Genomic DNA, 24,288 nt, shown 5'->3' with positions numbered 1-24,288 from the left:
TAGAAATAGTGATATTTTTATTATGAGTATAACCTTGAATGCAAAGATTGGGATTGATAGCATAAACATAATATACTTTTATAAGTGTATGGGATTAGTAATCCCATTGGGAGGGATATGATGTGTATTTTTAATGGATTATCAGATGAAATTGAGTTAATCATGAACATATAGTTAACATTCTTTGTGGCTAACTGAATTGGGCCGTTTGTTTTTGTCTCTCTCTTCAAACACAGTGAAGGGAGCGGCACCAGGGTTGAATAGAATAGTAGGCTACTTCTTGATGCAACGAAAACTCTGTAAGACCTTATTTGTAATAAAGTATGGTGGTTATTTTCCACAACAACACTGTCTCACGACCTCACTCCATTCTCTCCTGCCCTCAATCATGTCCACATCTACACTTGGTTTCGGAAACAGCCACGGAGGAACGTTCCCCAATGCAATTGCCGGCCCTATCTCTCTCTCCCCCAGTCCATATTCTACTACCTTCTGCCCGATTGTACACCCGTACGCCCTCTGCTTACCCACTCCTCTCTCCCAGCATTCCCCAGTTGCTGTGACCGCAGGATGTCCTTCTGAACCCCCTTTCAACCTCGCCCATGTACGCTAAAGCAAGTTTGTCCCACCTTATCCTCAGTGGCAGTTCCCCACTATCCACCTGCAATGCCTCAACGGGTGTTGTCCTGAAGGCACCCACACACAATCTCAGGGCCCTTGACTGTATCCTATCCAGGCGCTATAGTACCGTTTTGGCTGCTGATCCATATACAAAGCACCCATAATCCAAAAATAACCTGATCAATGCCTGGTACATATACAACAGTGTTTGTCTATTCGACCCCCAATCATATCCTGCCACTGCCTTCATGAGGTTCAGCACCTTCCTACTTTTAATTTCAATATGCTCAACTTCCACGTAAGCCTCTCATCAAACCACATACTGTTTTGGTCCATGTTTGATGTGTTATAGTGTACTATAGAATGAATGGATGGCTCTCCTGTTCTTAACACTTTGCCCAGTCATGTTCAAGGTTAGAACTACATTTCTGGGGGTTCTGATGCTTCTATTTTTGATAACATATCTACAGTATTTTACTTTTTAATGGGTATAGTATTGCTTACTAGGTGTTGTCCAATGAAGTCTGTAACCACTCCCTCTTCTAATCAGGGTTGATTGGAAAAATCTGTTCAAAAGAGGACATTGTATTGTCATATTTCTGTACTCCCTGACGAAGGCCATGCAGCCGAAATGCGTTAGCGCTTTTAAAAACTTTGTTTCCATTGAGCATGCCATACAAATAAAGACATTTTAATTAATTATATGAAGAGTGCCTTGGTCCTCCTTTCTTTTTGATCACATACTGTACCTAGATACTTAAACTCAGACACCCTACCTACAGTGGGGAGAACAAGTATTTGATACACTGCCGATTTTGCAGGTTTTACTACTTACAAAGCATGTAGAGGTCTGTAATTTTTATCATAGGTACACTTCAACTGTGAGAGACGGAATCTAAAACAAAAATCCAGAAAATCACATTGTATGATTTTTAAGTAATTAATTTGCATTTTATTGCATGACATAAGTATTTGAAAAGCAGAACTTAATATTTGGTACAGAAACCTTTGTTTGCAATTACAGAGATCATACGTTTCCTGTAGGTCTTGACCAGGTTTGCACACACTGCAGCAGGGATTTTGGCCCACTCCTCCATATAGACCTTCTCCAGATCCTTCAGGTTTCGGGGCTGTCACTGGGCAATACGGACTTTCAGCTCCCTCCAAAGATTTTCTATTGGGTTCAGGTCTGGAGACTGGCTAGGCCACTCCAGGACCTTGAGATGCTTCTTACGGAGCCACTCCTTAGTTGCCCTGGCTGTGTGTTTCGGGTCGTTGTCATGTTGGAAGACCCAGCCACGACCCATCTTCAATGCTCTTACTGAGGGAAGGAGGTTGTTGGCCAAGATCTCGTGATACATGGCCCCATCCATCCTCCCCTCAATACGGTGCAGTCGTCCTGTCCCCTTTGCAGAAAAGCATCCCCAAAGAATGATGTTTCCACCTCCATGCTTCACGGTTGGGATGGTGTTCTTGGGGTTGTACTCATCCTTCTTCTTCCTCCAAACACGGCAAGTGGAGTTTAGACCAAAAAGCTATATTTTTGTCTCATCAGACCACATGACCTTCTCCCATTCCTCCTCTGGATCATCCAGATGGTCATTGGCAAAGTTCAGACGGGCCTGGACATAAGCTGGCTTGAGCAGGGGGACCTTGCGTGCGCTGCAGGATTTTAATCCATGACGGCGTAGTGTGTTACTAATGGTTTTCTTTGAGACTGTGGTCCCAGCTCTCTTCAGGTAATTGACCAGGTCCTGCCGTGTAGTTCTGGGCTGATCCCTCACCTTCCTCATGATCATTGATGCCCCACGAGGTAAGAACTTGCATGGAGCCCCAGACCGAGGGTGATTGACCGTCATCTTGAACTTCTTCCATTTTCTAATAATTGCACCAACAGTTGTTGCCTTCTCACCAAGCTGCTTGCTTATTGTCCTGTAGCCCATCCCAGCCTTGTGCAGGTCTACAATTTTATCCCTGATGTCCTTACACAGCTCTCTGGTCTTGGCCATTGTGGAGAGGTTGGAGTTTGTTTGATTGAGTGTGTGGACAGGTGTCTTTTATACAGGTAACGAGTTCAAACAGGTGCAGTTAATACAGGTAATGAGTGGAGAACAGGAGGGCTTCTTAAAGAAAAACTAACAGGTCTGTGAGAGCCGGAATTCTTACTGGTTGGTAGGTGATCAAATACTTATGTCATGCAATAAAATGCAAATTAATTACTTAAAAATCATACAACGTGATTTTCTGGATTTTTGTTTTAGATTCCGTCTCTCACAGTTGAAGTGTACCTATGATAAAAAGTACAGAACTCTACATGCTTTGTAAGTAGGAAAACCTGCAAAATCGGCAGTGTATCAAATACTTGTTCTCTCCACTGTATATCCTGACTGTATATTTGCAGCCTAACATCTTTAACCTTTGTCCTAGAATACACCATCATGCAGGACTTGGCCACAGACATCCTAAACCCCCATGTTAGAGACCAATCTTCCACAACTTCTTGCATCTTCCTCATCACATATTTCACATACCCACCTCTCTTCCATACAGCCCCATCATTGGCATACAAGGCCACACCCACTCCCTGTCCCACCTTCTTAAATATGTAATCTATCATCAGGGTGAACAACACCGGACTAACCACACTTCCCTGAGGAGTACCATCGTCCACTTCAACCCCATTGACAATTCTGATCCCACCCTCACCCAAATGACTCGATCGAACAGGAAGTCCATGATCCAGTTATACAGATGTCCCCCAATAGCCTACGACTACAGTTCCAGGCTCTGCAGGAGAAACGTCTCCAGAGAAGACTAGTCAAACAGTAGGAGAAGGAGCAGAAGGCCATTGAGACCCAGGACGACTTCAACCTCTCCCAGCTAGACACTGATCACGCAGATTATCTTAGTAGAAAGTGAGTGCTATGAATTATTATTAAAGTTGGACAACAATTTATCCCCCAATGCAGCCTAACATTAGGCTCACTCATCTGTAGAATGTTTTTGTATTTCCCCTGCATGCTTGCGTTCAGTTTCCCAAATATGTCTGTTACAGGTAAGGAGACACACTTTCTTTTCATTACACAGAAAGTCAACCAAGTCTGTTTTTTTTACATCCATTGTGAATGACAACAGTTCCTCTCTCAATGCGAAAAATCTTTCCAACACTCCCCCTTGATAACCACCAAGCCTCGGTATGAAATAGAACATTGTCATGCTCTGATCCCATATCTCCACATAGTTTTGCGAACAGGTGTGTGCACAGTGGATATGGTTTGATGTGGTTTACAATCGAAGTTACCTGCTGCAGTATATCTCTTTTGCCACCAGTTGCTCTCAGTGTATCATACAATGCGTCCATATGGAAAAGGGAAACACATTCATAACTAGAGTGCAGAGGCCTGCCCGCTGTCCCGCTTTAGAGCCACATCTGTGCAAAGGCCCACCATTCGATCCCATGGAATCTGTTTTTCGTCAATATAGCCACGCAGCCCACTGAACATCCCCTGTGCCATTTCATGCTCGGGAATCGTGAACAAGAACAATATGTCCTCGTGAATAGCATCCCCCGACATGTATAGTGAACAGAAAGTCAATGCATGGGCAGTACACGTTTTTATTTTTTGTTGTCCTAGGCTACCTGGCTAAAATGCTTGCTCGCTAGCCTAACTTCCATTCATGGGCAACTTTAGCTAGATAATATTAGCCTTCTACATCTAGCTACTGTACATATTGATCTTCCATCCTCTCAGGCTAGGGGCACAACAATGTATGAATTAATGGTTGGATCAGAATTGCCGTTATAATCATTGGCCAGTACGGAGAATTAAGTAAAACCACAAGTCCAAATCCCTATCTCCATCCATGGCTAATTTAGGAAAGGGACAATTTTAGCTAGCTAGTCACTGGAGGACAACAACACAACGAGATGCAACATTTCAAGTTGTTTCTGTTAATGATGTACGCTCTCAAAGCGATTTGATAGGAGAGATGCCAAATCCAAGTTGGCTTCCCTTGACACATATTTGTTTCCTGCCAGGACCATTCACAGTTGAGCTTGCTCAGTTTAGCTCAACGCTGATTGGCAAATTTTTAATACTTTTTTGTCAAGGGAGGCCAAATGCTCGCAACAATGTCATACTCGTTTGGACCAGACAGCATCAGATAGATGGCCTACACGTAGAGAGACAGAGGGGCGCTGTTTTGCTCGCTCGGATGCTTTCTCCTGTTAGATACATTCAGCCTCTTGCGAGTTGAAGGAAAATGATGAAACAGAGTGACGAAAGATACATTTATTTATTTCTTTTTTGGTGGAGGCCTGGCTTCCCTTGGCGTCCATGAATACACGCCACATCCTATCTCATTATTGCCCAAATGGGTTAGTGTTTGAAACAATTGTTTTGGACTAAGGGTTTCATTAGCATTGGAATAGCACTTGTAGCACAATGCAAGTTGTGGATCTTTAGGGAAAAAGGGGAGCACTTTCATCAGCCTGAATGTGACTGTGTTGTTGTTGTTCTTTCTAATTTGATGTAATTAATCATTCACCATATTAAAATGTCTATTAATGGGATTTGAATCCCCACAGACTGCAACAGAATGAAAATGAACAGTTGCAGGACCAGGTGAGGGAGTTGAGATTCAAACTAGTGAGTGAGAGACTGAGATTAAACATCTAAAGAAGAAGAGGGAGGAAGACAGGCTGGCCTTGTACAATTGTACAATATGTGACACAACTTGAATGAACAATTAATATTTTGGGTTGATAAACATTGGATTGGTATACATTCAGAGTAAAAGGATGATATATGTTTTTGTCTTTGTTTTATTCTACGTTCAGAGCTCCATTTGACTTTGGGGATGTTGTCTGAAGTGGCATATTTCCTTTTTTATTGACTTTATGACTATCTTGTCCAAGGCACATCGGGCTTGGCGGGTGATGCGGCAGCTACTAAGATTGTTGAGCTTTCTAAGAGGAATCGAGAGTTGGCTGCTGAAATTGAACAAGAAAAAGTTAAAGCAAAGCAAACCAGCAACAATATAGGCCTAATATGGGCCTGATATAGTGTATAAGAGGTCATACAATACGTTTTGTGGTGATTCCTATGTTGTTGATGTAAAGAATATTTGTTGATCTGTGGTGTGTAATGAGGAGCAACCAGAAGCTGCACTTGACATATTTATGAAATTGCTTACTCCAGTTACTAATAAGCATGCACCCATTAAGAAAATGACTGTAAAAACTGTTAAATCCCTGTGGATTGATGAGGAATTGAAAAATGGTATGGTTGAGGGATGAGGCAAAAGGAATGGCAAATAAGTCTGGCTGCACAACCGATTGGCAAACATACTGCAAATTGAGAAATCATGTGACTAAACTGAATAAAAAGAAGAAGAAACTACACTATGAAACAAAGATAAATGACATAAAGAATAATAGTAAAAAGCTTTGGAGCACCTTAAATGAATTCTTGGGCAAAAAGGCAAACTCAGCTCCATCCTTCATTGAATCAGATGGCTCATTCATCACAAACCCCACTGATATTGCCAATTACTTTGATGATTGTTTCATTGGCAAGATCAAATTTAGGCATGACATGCCAGCAACAAATGCTGACACTTCACATCCAAGTATAAATTATCAAATTATGAAAGACAAGCATTGTAATTTTGAATTCCGTGAAAAAAGTGAAAGTGAAAAAAATATTGTTGTCTGTCAATAATGAGGATAATAGCGGACGATATTTCCACTCATCTTCAATCTAAGCCTACTAGAAAGTGTGTGCCCTCAGGCCTGGAGAGAAGCAAAAGTAATTCCGCTACCCAAGAATAGTAAAGATTGTAAACTGTCATGGTCAAAACGTGTTGATACAACAGTAGCTAAGATGGGGAGAAATCTGTCCATTATAAAGCGCTGCTCTGCCTTTTTAACAACACTATCAACAAGGCAGATCCTACAGGTTCTAGTTTTGTCGCACCTGGACTACTGTTCAGTTGTGTGGTCAGGTGCCACAAAGAGGGACCTCGGAAAATTACAATTGGGTCAGAACAGGGCAGCACGGCTGGCCCTTAAATGTACACAGAGAGCTAACATTAATATGTAAGTCTCTCATGGCTCAAAGTGGAGGAGAGATTGACTTCATCATTACCTGTTTTTGTAAGAAGTGTTGACATGCTGAATGCACCGAGGTGTCTGTTAAAACTACTAGCACACAGCTCGGACACCCATGCATACCCCACAAGACATGCCACCAGAGGTCTCTTCACAATCCCCAAGTCAAGAACAGACTATGGGAGGCGCACAGTACTACATAGAGCCATGGCTACATAAAACTCTATTCCACATCAGGTAACTGATGCAAGCAGTAGAATCAGATTTAAAAAACTGATAAAAATACACCTTATGGAACAGCGGGGACTGTGAAGAGACACACACACAGGCACAGACACACATACACATGATAAGACACACACTTTACACACACACGTACACATTGATGTTGTACTGTAAATATGTGATAGTGGAGTAGTGGCCTGAGGGAACACAATAAATGTATTGGGTAAAGTGTTATAGAATGTAATGTCATATAATATTTGTAACTGTATATAAACGTCTTAATGTTGCTGGACCCCAGGAAGAGTAATGGGGATCCTTAATAAATAAAATAAAAATAAAGAAACATAGTAAAAGAGCTTGAAAAATAGGTAAATGGGATGTTTGAAGAACTTATCAATATTAACATTTGAGGTTGCTATAGGCTACTTGAGTTTGCTATAGCAACGAATCAACAACTCTAACAAACAGAATTCCATCTCATAACCAGTCTGTTCATTGACAGTGATATTTGGATTGTCGTGACGTGACATTAACATTAATCTGAAGAATTATCTCTATTTAACTAACTATGTTTAATTGTTACCCGATTAAATTAATCATGTAACAATTAACTCATTAGTATCTGGGGCAACACGAGAGCGGTTCTTTAAAGAGTTACCATCTCCTGAATTAAACTCTAAAAGGTCTTTACCAATCACATCTATAAACAGTCAACTTATTAATCATAACCTCGTATCATATCATCATTCTGAACGTCGTAACCTCCTTGCATCTGATTCAGTACTACACAAATTGGTTTAATTATTAATTTACTAGCTAATTAAATGGGAACACAGGATAAACATACACACTCTGCACTGGTTATTGACTGGAGAAAACAGATCCCTAGCAGAATGACAACAACATGGCCTTCCCCACGTTCTATGTTAGAAATATTGTTCCAGTATTCGCTTTAGAACGTGTTAGAGTTTTGGCGGGAAAGGTCTGTGGAAACAAAGGCACATTTCTCTGGTGAACATTGGAGAGGGAGACCTGAATCTTCTCTCCTTGATTTACAACAGGGCGTGAGGTGTCAACCCCCCCACCAGTTCCCTCCTCCCCCCCTCTGCGGGTGAGAGGGGGTCTGGTTGAAGTTATTAATTGCAAACCTGATCTGACCTATTTGGATCCTCACAGGACAGTCATGACAGGATTGAAAATCCCAACTTCATGCATAAATGCCAAAGAATTTCCACTTGTTGACCCAATCAGCCATTTGTCAGCGGTATTGCTTTATAGACTGATGTAAGCTCTTGACTGAATGCATAATTGATTAAAATAATTGAAATTATGGTAAATACTTTAGATCTTTGCTGCTCAGTCCTCCTGGGAAAAAGATGGATGTAAAGCCACAGGAAGTGAGGTCATCCCATGACTTCCAGGAGGTAATTAGCCTTAATGACAGATTTTTAAGTCATGAACAAATATGAGCCAATACTCAAGGGAACTCTGCCACATAGAAATGCTTGTGTTGTTGTAGCTTTCATTGAAATGCAATTTAGTAAAACTTTTGTATATGTTTATTTGAAGCTAATTGTATTGGTATTAATATTGTGACTTGTCAGTGACAGCTATGACTGCGTTCCTCTCACCAACAGAACAGTCTCTACAGGAAAAACTATCTGCTGCCCAACCAGATTCAAGCTGTCAAACAGGAATTGAGAATAGCTCAGAAGGTGTGTATAAGGATTGTTTTGATTGTTACAAAATAATCATTAGAGGTGTTTGTTAATAGTTGAAACATTTCAAAGCTTATTAAATACTATTCCATGCCTGGGTTTGTTCATACTACTGTAGGTGTTATCCGGTGAGGCATCCAGCAGCTACTGACCAGCCCAGGGATCTGTAGAGGTCACTCCCAGCAGATACTGTCTCTCCAGAGCAGGGTGGGCTGACTGACTGCTGTCATTGAAAGCTTTCGAGGCATAAAATATTGCGCTAGTAACATAAGCATTTCGTTGCACCCGCTATAACCTCTGCTAAACTGTACGCGAACAATTAACTTTGATTTGATTTGATCACATAAGTCATTAACATACAATGTGATTTGTAGACTACAATGTAGTCATCTTAATGTGTCTCCTTTGGTTTTGTCCCCAGGTTTGGGACCTAGAGCCTCATGAAGGACCACGAGGACGTGAAGAAGAGGAGGAAGGGTCCAAGGTCAGAAACAAGAACCTGAGCACTGAGATGAAATCACTGAAGGCCCAGATCTCCAACCTGCTGGACAAAAGAAAACATGATGATAAGCTGGTGGAGTAATGTTTTACTCCACCAGCTCTACTGGTATGTAAGCAGACCTGTATTCAAATAGTATTTGTTTTCTTTGAACTGCTTCGAGTGATGCTGCTTCAGATTAGCAGGGTTTGCACTTTTGGGACTATTCCATTCTAAAGATAAGTATTTAATGTATGGACCCAGGTGTATTGGTATATCAGATTAAAACTTTGAGACAGCATCATGTGCCTCATGTTAGTTATATTATGTAGATGTCTTCAGTCGAGATGATCATGGTTTGTTAGGGTATGTATAGTAAGCTTATAAACCTCTGGTTAGGTGCTCCCTCCAGGATCAATGTAAATGAAATCCTACCATAGCCTTTATGTCTAATATTAGTCTTGATTATAAACACTACTTATCATGCATCAGGTACTCTTTACTTAACAACAGTATGTTAATGCTGTAGGCCTACTGCAATTGCCAACAGCAAATACAAATACATATCACAGAGTAATTAAACATTACTCTTTAGTTAGTAATATGCTGATGCTTACCAACACATACACTAGTACACAGAAGTTCATAGAGTGAAGGGTCCCCTGATAGTGAAGTGTCCCTTGACATGTCCTCCCCCTCCTCACTCCAACCCTATCTCCCTGTCCCCTTCCTTGCCCCTAACCATTTCCTCCTAATCCTGTCCCCTCTCCCCTGTCCCCCTAACCCTCTCCCCTGCCCCCTCCCCTCCCCTGCCCTGCCGTGCAGGAGGTGCTGGGCAGGCTGAGCCAACAGGACGTGCAGACCAAGGAGAGCCAGCAGAACCTGGGGCAGTAGCTGAGCAGCGGGGCCCAGAGACACACATCCCTCATCCAGCAGCTCAAACACATGGTCTCCAAGAGGGAGGCCAAAGTCAAAGAGTTGGAGGATGAGATATAGCAACTGTCCTTAAAGGTAAGCTACCTGTGATTCTGAAATGGGAGATTGGGAGACAACAACTGTCCTATAAGCTAAAAATACCTTCAGAGAGGGAGGCCAAAGTGAAAGAGCTGGAGGAGAGGAGAAAAATACCTTTAGAGAGGGAGGCCAAAGTGAAAGAGCTGGAGGAAGGGATACAAATAATTTCAGAGAGGGAGGCCAAAGTGAAAGAGCTGGAGGAGGGGATATAAATACATTTAGAGAGGGAGGCCAAAGTGAAAGAGCTGGAGAAGGGGATATAAATACCTTTAGAGAGGGAGGCCAACGTGAAAGAGCTGGAGGAAGGGATAAAAATACCTTTAGAGAGGGAGGCCAAAGTGAAAGAGCTGGAGGAGGGGATATAAATACCTTTAGAGAGGGAGGCCAAAGTGAAAGAGCTGGAGGAGGGGATATAAATACCTTTAGAGAGGGAGGCCAAAGTGAAAGAGCTGGAAGAGGGGATATAAATACCTTTAGAGAGGGAGGCCAAAGTGAAAGAGCTGGAGGAGGGGATATAAATACCTTTAGAGAGGGAGGCCAAAGTGAAAGAGCTGGAGGAGGGGATATAAATACCTCAATTGACGACGGCGCTATTAGACAACTCACAGGGTTGTCTGAGAGTTTTGGCACCAGCACCAGGATGCTATATGGTGAAGAGCATGTATTCAAATGAAACTGCCCTATGGAATTCAGGACAGGAATTGAAACAGAATGGACTTTGTAAATGTGTTGCAGAGAGAGGATGGTGGTCAGTCAGGCCCCCAAGACTACCACTGGCAGTTCCAGGCCTTCGACAGCAGGGGGAGACAGCAGTAAGAGGATAAACTCAGCCCCGGTATGTGTTAATGTGGAAATCATAAATATAAGATAATCTTGTGTCATGTCAAATATTATAGTACATCCATGACCATGTATATTTCCTGTACATATGATTTCTCTAACTTGCCTACTATCTGTTGATAGTGTCATTGATTGTAGAATGACTATATTGATGCATTATACATTTTCTCAATGTATTTTTCTTCTCCCATATAAACCTGGACATAAACGAGTGGTATCAGCAGCTGGGATCAGTTTAGAGGTCAGGTAAGTCTTAGCCTCAGCAATGTCTGGTACAAATCATCCTATCCCTCTCTCTGATAATAACTGTTATTAGTACAACAATAAAAGCTGTTTATGGTGGACTGCACTTACTGATACAGCTTACTACTCCTATCTCAGAGATGCAGGAGCTCCTTCGGGTTGTCAGCACTGTTCAGAGGAGGTGAGGTCCCTGAATTCCCAGTGTACAGAGTCCCGGACCCTCTGTGAGGCTGCCTGTGTGGAGAGAGATAGGCTCCTAGAGCTATTAAAGCTTCAGCAATCCAGGTATTACATACAGCAACCCAATGTGTTTTATTTTTGGGGTGTATTGTGTACAGTATGTTAGTTTAGTTTCCGAGTGGGTGTTTAGAATGCTAATATTTTGTGTGGGACTTTTTGTTTTCTTCTTTTATCACTGCTTTCAAACCATTGCATCAGCAGAGTTATGTGTGTTTTCTTTCAACCTCTCTGTTAATCTATGTGTTTTTACATCTCTCCGCCATGGAAATGAAACCCTCCTTACTTTGTAATTGCTAGTTTTACAGTACCTGATGGGGATTTTCATGATGATCACACAGTTGTAGTGAGAGACTGGGCTGGTGTGATTGATGTGACAGGGAGGAGGAAGTGAAGCAGGGGTGCCTAGGGGCAGAGCAAAAATTCCAGGGAGAACGCAGAAGGGCCGTATCCCTACAGCAGCAGCTAGAGAAGGAAAAGCTGGATCTGGCCAAAGGATTGACTCCCAGGAAAACTAGCAAGAAGGGCACTGGAGATAAGTCTTGGATTAGGCACACTGATCAATAGCACAGTAACAAGACTGAGAATGGGATTTATATTGATCCATACCTGCTATTTCTCTTATTTGTTGTTTTTCCTCCTCTCCCAGGCCTGAACTAACTACCCAGTGAGTCTGACTTAGTGTTTTTTTTGTCTTCCATCTCTCCTGGAAGTCCTGGGTGGTGACCCTGTCGGTCTCACTGCCTGGAGAAACAAACTGTCAACCTCTGTTGAATTCTTAAAGTCTTCAGTGAGATCACACACAAGACTACAGAATATTTTACATTTTTGTCATTTAGCAGATGCTCTTATCCAGAGCGACTTACAGTTAGTTAGTGAGTGAATACATTTTTCATACTGGCCCCCCGTGGGAATCAAACCCACAACCCTGGCGTTGCAAGCGCCATGCTCTACCAACTGAGCTACAGGAGGCCTACATAACTAATATACTAGAAATACTTACACAGTATACAATACGGTGTTCCTGTGTAGCTCAGTTGATAAAGCATGGGGCATGGGTATGAAAAAAGTTTGAAAATGTATGCACTCACTACTGTAAGTCTCTCTGGATAAGAGCGTCTGCTAAATGACTAAAATGTAAATGTATGTATAATCCCAATTGGGGAAACAAAGCCAGATGCATCACATATGTATACATTGGAGTTTTGCTTTCTATGAAGAATAAGAACAGCTGGAAAAACGCAGAGGATATTCATACATTACAAACTCCTAAATGAGTGGAGCACACCACCATGTTGTTGTGTGTTTCCCTCCCTCTGTCCCCCAGGCTGGCGGTGCTGCAGGGGAGAACGAGGCTCTGAGTGGCTGAGCTGAGGCGCACTCTCCAGGCCAAGGCTGAGGACCTGCAGCTCTGCAGTGACATGATGAACCAAGTCAAGCACGTCTTCCTGCAGGTGCTGCGACAACACAAGTAGGACAGGGACACAAACCAGGGGAGTTAGTTAGCTAGCTATATTATAATAGGCCCTGGCTGGCTGCTGGACTTCAACAACGTCCAGTCATATCAGCTCTGAGGAAGAACATGAGTGGAGCAGGCCTGTCTGTACAATTACCAGTCATTACTGGTTCCTGGTCTCCTGACTGCTCCCTGCTAACCCTGTTCACCCCGAAAAGATAATTACCTACTTTGATGGCCCCCATGTAGTGAATATGAGCAAGCCAATCAAAGCCAACTAGCCAATCAAAGCCAACTAGGCCCCTGAGGACCAAAAGGCTTATCAACCTTGACATTAAGTCACAGAGTGGCTCCTACTGTTGATTGCATGACTAATCAGTGCTTATAGAATGTGTCTGTATGATTTGTTGTCTATGGATAGACTTGTCCATAGGTGCTTTTCTTTTCTAAATGTCACTTTCATATCGTATTAAAATAGTATGTACTCGTCTTAGCACCTCTAGCAGTCTCTCGATGTGTTTGTAAGATATATTATAGAGAGCCGCAGTGTGTTTGTATTCCACCAATGGAGTCGTCAACATGTTATAGCAACAAAGCAACAGAAATATTATTTTTATTTGATAAATGAAAGGACATTTGACACCCAAATATATTTAAAAAAAATTCACTGTCACAGCTAAGATGGTAATGTTTAGTTAGACTTGGCTACAGTATCACACATAAATATTTGACAGCCCCAAACCAAATAGTAAATAAAGTAAAGTCACTCAATAGTTCGAAAATATTCAGAGCTATCGCGGATAATCACTTCTGACTTAAAACCAGATGTGGGGGAATAGTGGTTGAAAACGAATGCAGATTTAAAGCTACACAAACTCCCCACTCTGCCGCTCTACAGGTTCCCTAGAGCATGTTCTCAATGCATACTGTATCTACAGTATATGACCTGTGCATCTCATTCCACTAGTGGATTCCAAAGATCTGTCCACTGGACTGTGTATCCTTGTGGGAGTTAGCCAAAAGGATTTCAGCAGAACCCCCTGCTCTCCCTCCCCGTCCCTCCACATCATGCTTAATTTAAACCCATGGCTGAGTTAGTGTGCTGCTTGAAATACTGCACTATTTCTCCCAGAAACCTGTGTGGGATTGGCGGGTCCCGGCTGGACTGAGCGAAAGAGAGAAAAAGTGCCACAAGACAAAAATATCAGACTTTAGGACATGATGAAGAAAGCCTTTATACTGCGAGAAACAAAACAAAACACTGCTTGTGTTGCAATGCACACCTCCTAGGGTCGAAGGTGAGGCACTCTCTCTATGTAGTGTACTACTAGCAGTGTTTTACTTAGCTGTGACTTTGTCTAGGTAAGACAACAAAGAAAGCAAAGGGCTTTACTTGCTACTTTAGGCTCTCACCGCAACGGTGCCAGGTTTTGTATCAAAGTAACTTCACAGCTTTTGTTGATGGAGCAAATTGTTATCATATGCAATAACTGCATCATCACGATATAGAAACATTCTCAAATGATCATATGACAAAGTCTGATATGTTATGTGTAGGCTACTCAATGGATGATGTGTGCATGCTGAATATTCCTCAATAACCAATTTGACACTGTTATGCTATACCAAACATCCATGATTTTGATTGGGATCCCTTCTCAACATCAATCTGCACAAATTAAACCATGATTTCTTCTAAACTAATTGCTCACTACAGTTAGTGACTGATAGCTCATACTGTATACACTGAGTGTACAAAACATTAGGACCACCTTTTTAATATTGAGTTGCACCCCCTTTTGCCCTCAGAACAGCCTCAATTCGTCTGGGCATGGACTACAAGGTGTTGAAAGCGTTCCATAGGGTTGCTGACCCATGTTGACTCCAATGCTTCCCACAGTTGTGTCGAGTTGGCTGGGTGTCTTAACGTGGCTGGCGGCAGTTAGCTTAGTGGTTAAGAGTGTTGTGCCATTAAAGGAAAGGTTGCTGGTTCTAATCCCCGAGCTGACTAGGTGAAAAATCTTTCGATGTGCCCTTGAGCAAGGCACTTAACCCTAATTGCTCCTGTAAGTCACTCTGGATAAGAGTGTCTGCTAAATGACAAAAAATGTAAAAATGTGTCCTTTGGGTGGTGGACCATTCTTGATACACACGGGTAACTGTTGAGTGTGAAACACCCAGCAGCGTTGCAGTTCTTGACACTCTCAAACTGGTGCGCCTGGCACCTACTACCATACCCTGTTCAAAGGCACTTTTGTCTTGCCCATTCACCCTTTGAATGGCACACAATCCATGTCTCAAATATCCTTCTTTAACCTGTCAACTCCCCATCATTTGCACTGATTGAAATGGATTTAGCAGGATCATGGAAAAAGCATGTCTTCCTAATTACATTTTAGCAGACGCTCTTATCCAGAGCAACTTACAGTATTCAATGGATACATTCATCGTACTCGTCCTCCGTGGGAATCGAAGCAACAACCCTGGCACTGCAAGCGCCATGCTCTACCAGCTGGGCCACACGGAACTAATGTTTTTTTACTCTCTGTGTAGGTTACATATGAATACAATTATAACATTATATTGCATTCATATGCAACTTAAATGAGCTGTCAGTCACTCCTGTATGTCGCCAAGTAGCAAACCCACATGTTGTCTAATGCTGCATACGTAACCAAGTGGGAAGTGGGAATTTACCACATACGACTGGGAAAAATCTTCAACGGCCATCCAACTGGTAAATTACTAGTGGGAAACTCCTCTATCCTGACCCACTTCACCCACTTCTCCCACATTCTGACCTCTGACATCACCTACTAAGGAAATGACCTCGATAACAGCATTTTCGGCAGTTAAATGAAGCAACAAAACATTATTTATAAAAAGCAATTGACTAATATGGTTTTTGAACACTATAATTTGTTTACAAGCATGATAGCTGTACTTTTAGTTTATGGTTTATGTAGCTTATTGGTCATTAGCACGTGAATGCATCCAACTGGTATTTACGACTTCACAGCTGGTCAATTCCCACCTCTCACTTGTTTACAAATGCAGCATTAGCATTAATATGCCTATTCCTGATGACTTCAGTAATTAAAGGGGTGTCACTGTCATCACTTTCAAATAAATTACATTTCAGCCAAACAGTTTTAATGTTGTTGTATGAAAGTTGGATTACGCAGAAAGGTGTAGATTTATTCCAAAATGCCCAATAACCCACTAAGCCAAACATAAGTTTGTGTAAACACAGCAGTACGTAAACAGGCTGACCTATTTGTCATTCCAGGTTTCAATGACTCCTTTCTCCATCATTCTCCTCAGAGGTGTTCCCCCTCGTTCTGGATCATTGCTTCCTCCAGACCATTGACTGCATCCAGAAACTAAAGTCAACAACCCAAGCTGTGAACGCAGAGGTTAAAGTTAGCCATCAGTATTTGAGGGATACTGTGTGTGTGTGAACATTTCTCTAGGCCCTGAAAACGAACGGATGGTATGTGTGCCCCTCTATGAGTCCATTCATTCCTACTGTAACAACTTTCTCATTTACATGCAATGGAAAGAAAATATATATTCTGCCCCAGATGAGTCCTAATCTTGTCATTTACAGTAAGTAGGGAGGAAAGCAAGCCAAGACTGTGGTTTTACCACAAAGGTATATAGGCTAGATAGAGAGAAACAAAGGTCGGGTTAAATGGAAAGAAAAAATCTAATGCAATAACCTTCATTGGCGTTTTGCCCTAGGTGACTTGGACAAGGTAATTGAAACTGATCTTGACATGATATTCAATATATCATGATGTACAGTATAGATAGACAGATGTTGATATCACAGTCAGTCACTCCCTGTCTTTGATTTTAAAAGGGAAGTTCTCAGGTTTTTAAACTGCGCACACAAACCAGCTCTGCGCCTAAACAGTACTAGCCATACTGTGCTGTAGCCAACTCATCTTTGGAATGATAATATATATATATATATATATATATATAATACACAGAGACTTGGCTTAAGCACAAACAGACGGGACAAGCTGGCCCTGAGTAGGCCTGTGCAGGGTCACAATTTACATTCAGTGCATATCACTAGATGGCAGTATGGTCAATTCTGTATTTCCATTTTCCACCTCTGATGAAATGATTTTGACAATTAATTATCTTTTAATTTCATGTGATGAACATCTCATCTGATTTCACTATGACAAAATACATTAATTTGTGCAGCTTTCTATTCTAATAAATCAGATTATCCCTTCAATTACCAATTTGTATTCATAGCCTATGTGTTCCAGACTTATCTTGTCTTTTCAACAGGTACAACAAGCACTGCTTTTCTTTCCAGGAAGAAAACATTTCTGGGAAATAATCAAAGATAAGATGTTGTCTGAGGCCTCAACGAATAGCAATGTTGGAGTCTACAAATAAACACTTTTATTCTGAAAATGATTGGGAGCACCCATTTTGCGTAACTCACGTATTTTGTCAAATTGCTAAACCCCAGGCTGCAATATACCAGTATGTTATCTTGGACATTTCCTCTGTTTTGTCCTCAAATGACTCTGTCCTCTCGTTCTACCTGTTTTTATACCTTCTTTTATCAGATTTCAACGGATGCACACCTTGGCAGCTGACCCCAACTCTATCATAATAGCCTGTGACAGAGGCTACCATCAAAGCAATCCTTTTGGAAAATTATCTCTGACCTATTTCACCTTTCACTGAGAAGACACCACACACATTATTACCAATAATCCCACTCATGGGAAAGGGTATATACTTTTTTATGGCTGAGGTAGTAAGGATGAATAGGCCGAACTCAAGCTGCCTGGAAGTCTGAATCACTGACTATGTTGTGTCTGCCACAGCGATAGCCATAGCCACTGATGCAGATATCCTCTGTACCCCAGTTGACAGGTGAGAGCAGCCATGAGTCATCTTTTAAACAAGCAAGGCAGGATAAATGGGGATCAGAAATGGCGACCATTTTAGCTCAACTCCTCTACACATGCACACACTGCTGTCCATGACGCCCCACCGACAGATGGTTGGTGGATATGACTGGTGTTGTGTTATATCACGGTGCCGTGGTAAAACAGATACAGGGGAATGACCTTTTTTATAGCAAACGGAGTACCATTGATCAAGGGAATACTCTCTTTCCTCAAAGTTATTTTCATTTGTATTTTAAGAGTGCAGGCTAGAGGTATTTCCCAGTTTTTGCATGTTTCACTTGCTATTTTCTTTGGTTATCTTGGCTTGTCAAGCTCTCTCAGTGGTCGTAGAAATCAGTTTGTCATTCCAGTCCCAGCTCAGATAAGAACGCTGATCTCAGTCTGAAGGAGGAATAGATCAGACCAGGACATGTCAGATCCCCTGAAAATTGTCAGATTAATAATTCATAGACTAATGATGCTGTCAAAAGCAGCTGTCAAAAGGACAACATCTGCTCACGTACAGCATCTCAAGGTCTTCATGTTAGATGGATCCAATCACTGAAGGTCATATACAGTAATACATTATTGTCAGACTACATTTATTCAAGTGTTTCCAGAGGGCACTTCCTGTTTCTCACCTTGCTCTGTCCTCTACTTCCTGGTCCCAGGCTTTAATGGCCTTAAGTTAAATGTTGCTCCTTGTGTGTGTGTGTGTGTGTGTGTGTGTGTGTGTGTGTGTGTGTGTGTGTGTGTGTGTGTGTGTGTGTGTGTGTGTGTGCTTCTAGCACTTTATGTAATCCACTTGATCTGAGGAAGAGGAGGTCGAAGGAGAAGTCAGGGTGCAAAGTACACAGGGTCAAACAGTGAAGAACCCTATTTCGCAATGCACAGTAGCCTGTATTCATCCCCCTTGGCGTTTTTCCTATTTTGTTGCATTACAACCTGAAATTTAAATGGATTTTATTTGGATTTCATGTAATGGACATACACAAAATAGTCCAAATTGGTGAAGTGAAATTAAAAAAATAACTTGTTTCAAAAAATTCTAAAGAATAAATAACGGAAAAGTGGTATGTGCATATGTATTCACCCCCTTTGCTATGAAGCCCCTAAATAAGATCTGGTGCAACAAATTACCTTCAGAAGTCACATAATTAGTTAAATAAAGTCCACCTGTGTGCAACTAAGTGTCACATGATCTCAGTATACCTGTTCTGAAAGGCCCCAGAGTCTGCAACACCACTAAGCAAGGGGCACCACCAAGCAAGCGGCACCATGAAGACCAAAGAGCTCTCCAAACAGGTCAGGGACAAAGTTGTGGAGAAGTACAGATCAGGGTTAGGTTATAAAAAAAAATCTGAAACTTTGAACATCCCATGGAGCACCATTAAATCCATTATAAAAAAATGGAAAGAATATGGCACCACAACAAACCTGCCAAGAGAGGGCCGCCCACCAAAACACACGGACCAGGCAAGGAGGGTATTAATCATAGAGGCAACAAAGAGACCAAAGATAACCCTGAAGGAGCTGCAAAGCTCCACATCGGAGATTGGAGTATCTGTCCATAGGACCACTTTAAGCCGTACACTCCACAGAGCTGGGCTTTACGGAAGAGTGGCCAGAAAAAAGCCATTGCTTAAAGAAAGAAATAAGCAAACACATTTGGTGTTCACCAAAAGCCATGTGGGAGACTCCCCAAACATATGGAAGAAGGTACTCTGGTCAGATGAGACTAAAATTGAGCTTTTTGGCCATCAAGGAAAATGCGCTATGTCTGACGCAAACCCAACACTTCTCATCACCCCGATAACACCATCTCCAGAGTGAATCATGGTGGTGGCAGCATCATGATGTGGGAATGTTTTTCATCGGCAGGGACTGGGAAACTGGTCAGAATTGAAGGAATGATGGATGGCGCTAAATACAGGGACATTCTTGAGGGAAACCTGTTTCAGACTTCCAGAGATTTGAGACTGGGACGGAGGTTCACCTTCCAGCAGGACAATGGCCCTAAGCATGCTGCTTAAGCAACACTTGAGTGGTTTAAGGGGAAACATTTAAATGTCTTGGAATGACCTAGTCAAAGCCCAGACCTCAATCCAATTGGAAATCTATGGTATGACTTAAAGATTGCTGTACACCAGCGGAACCCATCCAACTTGAAGGAGCTGGAGCAGTTTTGCCTTGAAGAATGGGCAAAAATCCCAGTGGCTAGATGTGCCAAGCTTATAGAGACATACCCCAAGAGACTTGCAGCTGTAATTGCTGCAAAAGGTGGCTCTACAAAGTATTGACTTTGGGGGTTGAATAGTTATGCACGCTCAAGTTCTGTTTTTTTTTCTTATTTCTTGTTTGTTTCACACAAAAAAAGTATTTAGCATCTTCAAAGTGGTAAGCATGTTGTGTAAATCAAATGATACAAACCCCCAAAAAATCAATTTTAATTCCAGGTTGTAAGGCAAGAAAATAGGAAAAATGCCAATGGGTGTGAATACTTTCGCAAGAAATAAGGATACAGTATATAGCTACAGTATATACAGTGGGGAGAACAAGTATTTGATACACTGCCGATTTTGCAGGTTTTCCTACTTACAAAGCATGTAGAGGTCTGTCATTTTTATCATAGGTACACTTCAACTGTGAGAGACGGAATCTAAAACAAAAATCCAGAAAATCACATTGTATGATTTTTAAGTAATTAATTTGCATTTTATTGCATGACATAAGTATTTGATACATCAGAAAAGCAGAACTTAATATTTGGTACAGAAACCTTTGTTTGCAATTACAGAGATCATACGTTTCCTGTAGGTCTTGACCAGGTTTGCATACACTGCAGCAGGGATTTTGGCCCACACCTCCATACAGACCTTCTTCAGATCCTTCAGGTTTCGGGGCTATCGCTGGGCAATACGGACTTTCAGCTCCCTCCAAAGATTTTCTATTGGGTTCAGGTCTGGAGACTGGCTAGGCCACTCCAGGACCTTGAGATGCTTCTTACGGAGCCACTCCTTAGTTGCCCTGGCTGTGTGTTTTGGGTCGTTGTCATGCTGAAAGACCCAGCCACGACCCATCTTCAATGCTCTTACTGAGGGAAGGAGGTTGTTGGCCAAGATCTCACGATACATGGCCCCATCCATCCTCCCCTCAATATGGTGCAGTCGTCCTGTCCCCTTTGCAGAAAAGCATCCCCAAAGAATGATGTTTCCACGTCCATGCTTCACGGTTGGGATGCTGTTCTTGGGGTTGTACTCATCCTTCTTCTTCCTCCAAACACGGCGAGTGGAGTTTAGACCAAAAAGCTATATTTTTGTCTCATCAGACCACATGACCTTCTCCCATTCCTCCTCTGGATCATCCAGATGGTCATTGGCAAACTTCAGACGGGCCTGGACATGCGCTGGCTTGAGCAGGAGGACCTTGCGTGTGCTGCAGGATTTTAATCCATGACGGCGTAGTGTGTTACTAATGGTTTTCTTTGAGACTGTGGTCCCAGCTCTCTTCAGGTCATTGACCAGGTCCTGCCGTGTAGTTCTGGGCTGATCCCTCACCTTCCTCATGATCATTGATGCCCCACGAGGTAAGATCTTGCATGGAGCCCCAGACCGAGGGTGATTGACCGTCATCTTGAACTTCTTCCATTTTCTAATAATTACGCCAACAGTTGCCTTCTCACCAAGCTGCTTGCCTATTGTCCTGTAGCCCATCCCAGCCTTGTGCAGGTCTACAATTTTATCCCTGATGTCCTTACACAGCTCTCTGGTCTTGGCCATTGTGGAGAGGTTGGAGTCTGTTTGATTGTGTGTGGACAGGTGTCTTTTATACAGGTAACGAGTTCAAACAGGTGCAGTTAATACAGGTAATGAGTGGAGAACAGGAGGGCTTCTTAAAGACAAACTAACAGGTCTGTGAGAGCCGGAATTCTTACTGGTTGGTAGGTGATCAAATACTTATGGCATGCAATAAAATGCAAATTAATTACTTAAAAATCATACAATGTGATTTTCTGGATTTTGTTTTAGATTCCGTCTCTCACAGTTGAAGTGTACCTATGATAAAAATTACAGACCTCTACATGCTTTGTAAGTAGGAAAACCTGCAAAATCGGCAGTGTATCAAATACTTGTTCTCCCCACTGTAACACTGACATTGTGACAAATAAATATGTAATGGTTCTATATATAGAAAAATACCATAATGGTCACTGTCATGAAGAAGAAAAGAGCATGAGGGAAATCCTCCTCCACGAACATGTTGTTCCAGACCTAGCTGTCAGAGAACAGAATATCAACACATCTTTGTGCGTGACTGCTGCCTACTTCCTGTTGTGAGCTATGAGGATGACAGCTGCCCCCTCGCATCTTGCGACTATAGAGAATAAAACCTAGTTGGCCAATTATCTGCATTTCCCATGTTGCCTGCAGGTCTACTGGTCGGGGAGAATTTTATAATTTTAGCTAACCCTAACTCAAACCCTTTTCCTAACCTTAACCTATTTCTCCTAACCTACTATGTTAATTCTCCTAACCTGCTGCGTAAGTTCTCCTAACCTGCTACAAAAAGTCAATTCTGTCTGTAGCTGTATACCATCTAGTCAAAACCCTGCCCACTGTCTAGTGTCTACACAAAGTACAGCAAAGGCTTGGAGTGGAGAGCTGGTCATGACAGCAATTTGTATTGAGAAAAGCATTTATTGTGTGTGCAATTGTGTGACAAAATCTGTAGCACCAAGGACAATGCTGAATAAAAGGTACCATTGACATCCATTTAGTTGTTGCGCTGCTATTGCTTCTGGTAACCAAGCAAATGTCCAAAAGCTTCCTTCAATGCCATTCATGCTGTGGTTATCGACTCTCATATCATATTAGAGCTCAGGGGATTATAAAACTAGGTGATGAAATGTTTGTATGGTGCCTTGAAATAACTATTGACTAATCACCACTTTCTATCTATATCAAAGACATTTTGACTAAACAAAAAAATAACCTATTTTGGAAGAAAATCACCAGTATCAACCTTTCAATCATATTTTGTTTTCCAACTAATTTGCTTGTGTAACTTAGGTCACGTAAGCCCCTTTATCCTCCCATCTAACCATCAGAAGAATCAGGCCAGATTGTGTCGCTTGTTCTGTCACAGGTGTGACTAATTGCCCCTGTGAAATCAGCAGGCGTTTCCATTGGACAATTTATCTAAGTGATGTGTATTTAAACCCCTTTATTTTTGTGTTCCAGGTGGCTGCCCACAGGAAGTGATGTTGTCACCCAGTTAACTACCTCACGCTGCCAGCGCAACCCAGATCCAAAATAACCTGTACATTTTCCACCATTTGACATTCCCGAAGACCATTATCAGGAGCTCATTGGTATCTCCTAGTATACAAAACACTCAAAAGAGATTGATGAGTAATTTAATGCAGTTATTTACCACATTGTAAGGGCACTTACATGTCAGAGTGAGGTATTTTAAGACTGAGAAAAACACCTAGGCTGTTGGCCCCCTTTATGAAATCCTTAATTGTGGCTTGTCTTACGTGACAAGACGCAACCTAATTCAAACTAAGAGCAGCACATTCATGTATCGTATTGAGTACTGTAGGCCTCTCACGTCCTGTAAGGGTTCATCATAGAGAGTATGACAGCTTAACATTCAAGAGCTTAGATCTAGGACATTGTCTGCGTTTAGACAAGCAGCCCAATTCTGATATTTTCTTTCAATAATTGGTCTTTTGAACAATCAGATCAGCTCTGAAAAAGATCTGATGTGAAAAGATCCTGATATTATTGGTCAAAAGACCAATTAGTGGAACAAAAGATCAGAGTTGGGCTGCCTGTGTGAACGCAGCCTAAGTTGCCTAAGTGACTCCTTAGACTGACAAGAAAAGGTGGCTTAGCCAGACAAATAAAGACTCTGGGAGTATTATTCCTGGATGGACTAATGGATATCTTAATAAACTAAACTAAACTAAATTGACCAGTAGATATCTTCCTGTGATGTGGATGTGAGCCTGGGATTAAAGGGAAAGGGATTCTCCTCCATGCTACTGCTACAGTGACAGTCACTATGCCTCAGCTCTTTCATTGTGCAACTGCGCCGTCATCAGTGTGTTCCATGACCACTAGCTAACCACCTCTGCATCTGTCTGGTTATTGTGGAGGTGTTGGTGTTACATATGGCCAAAATAGAGTATAGCATCAACTGATCTCGACATAGCTTTTAGCTATAGATGCAGAAACCAATCCTGTGAAATGGACCAGTCAGGTTTGTGTGAATATCTGGTCATTGTAAACAAAAAATTAACTGGACAAAAACACAAACTATGTTATAACATACTTGTAACACTGAGGTCAGTAAATTGTGATTGATTATATTTATTCTTCTGTAATTTCAGGAGCAAAATACCTGGCAAC

The 24,288-nt window shown here is 41.9% G+C and overlaps 1 pseudogene across 1 annotated transcript; it reads left to right on the top strand.

Moving 5' to 3' along the window:
- Nucleotides 1-8,334: 8,334 nt before the first annotated feature.
- Nucleotides 8,335-23,188, top strand: LOC311098883 (coiled-coil domain-containing protein 13-like; annotated as a pseudogene). The gene is made up of 11 exons: nucleotides 8,335-8,382; nucleotides 8,596-8,673; nucleotides 9,111-9,287; nucleotides 9,980-10,165; nucleotides 10,904-11,007; nucleotides 11,197-11,254; nucleotides 11,390-11,536; nucleotides 11,869-12,059; nucleotides 12,772-12,985; nucleotides 17,807-17,855; nucleotides 23,113-23,188. The product of its transcript is annotated as a coiled-coil domain-containing protein 13-like (transcript).
- Nucleotides 23,189-24,288: the final 1,100 nt, after the last annotated feature.

This window comes from Coregonus lavaretus (assembly GCF_964263955.1).
Source record: "Coregonus lavaretus genome assembly, chromosome: 23".
In the NCBI taxonomy this organism is placed as follows: domain Eukaryota; kingdom Metazoa; phylum Chordata; class Actinopteri; order Salmoniformes; family Salmonidae; genus Coregonus; species Coregonus lavaretus.
Note: the sequence above shows the minus strand (reverse complement) of the source record. Positions and strands in the feature narration are given on the sequence as shown.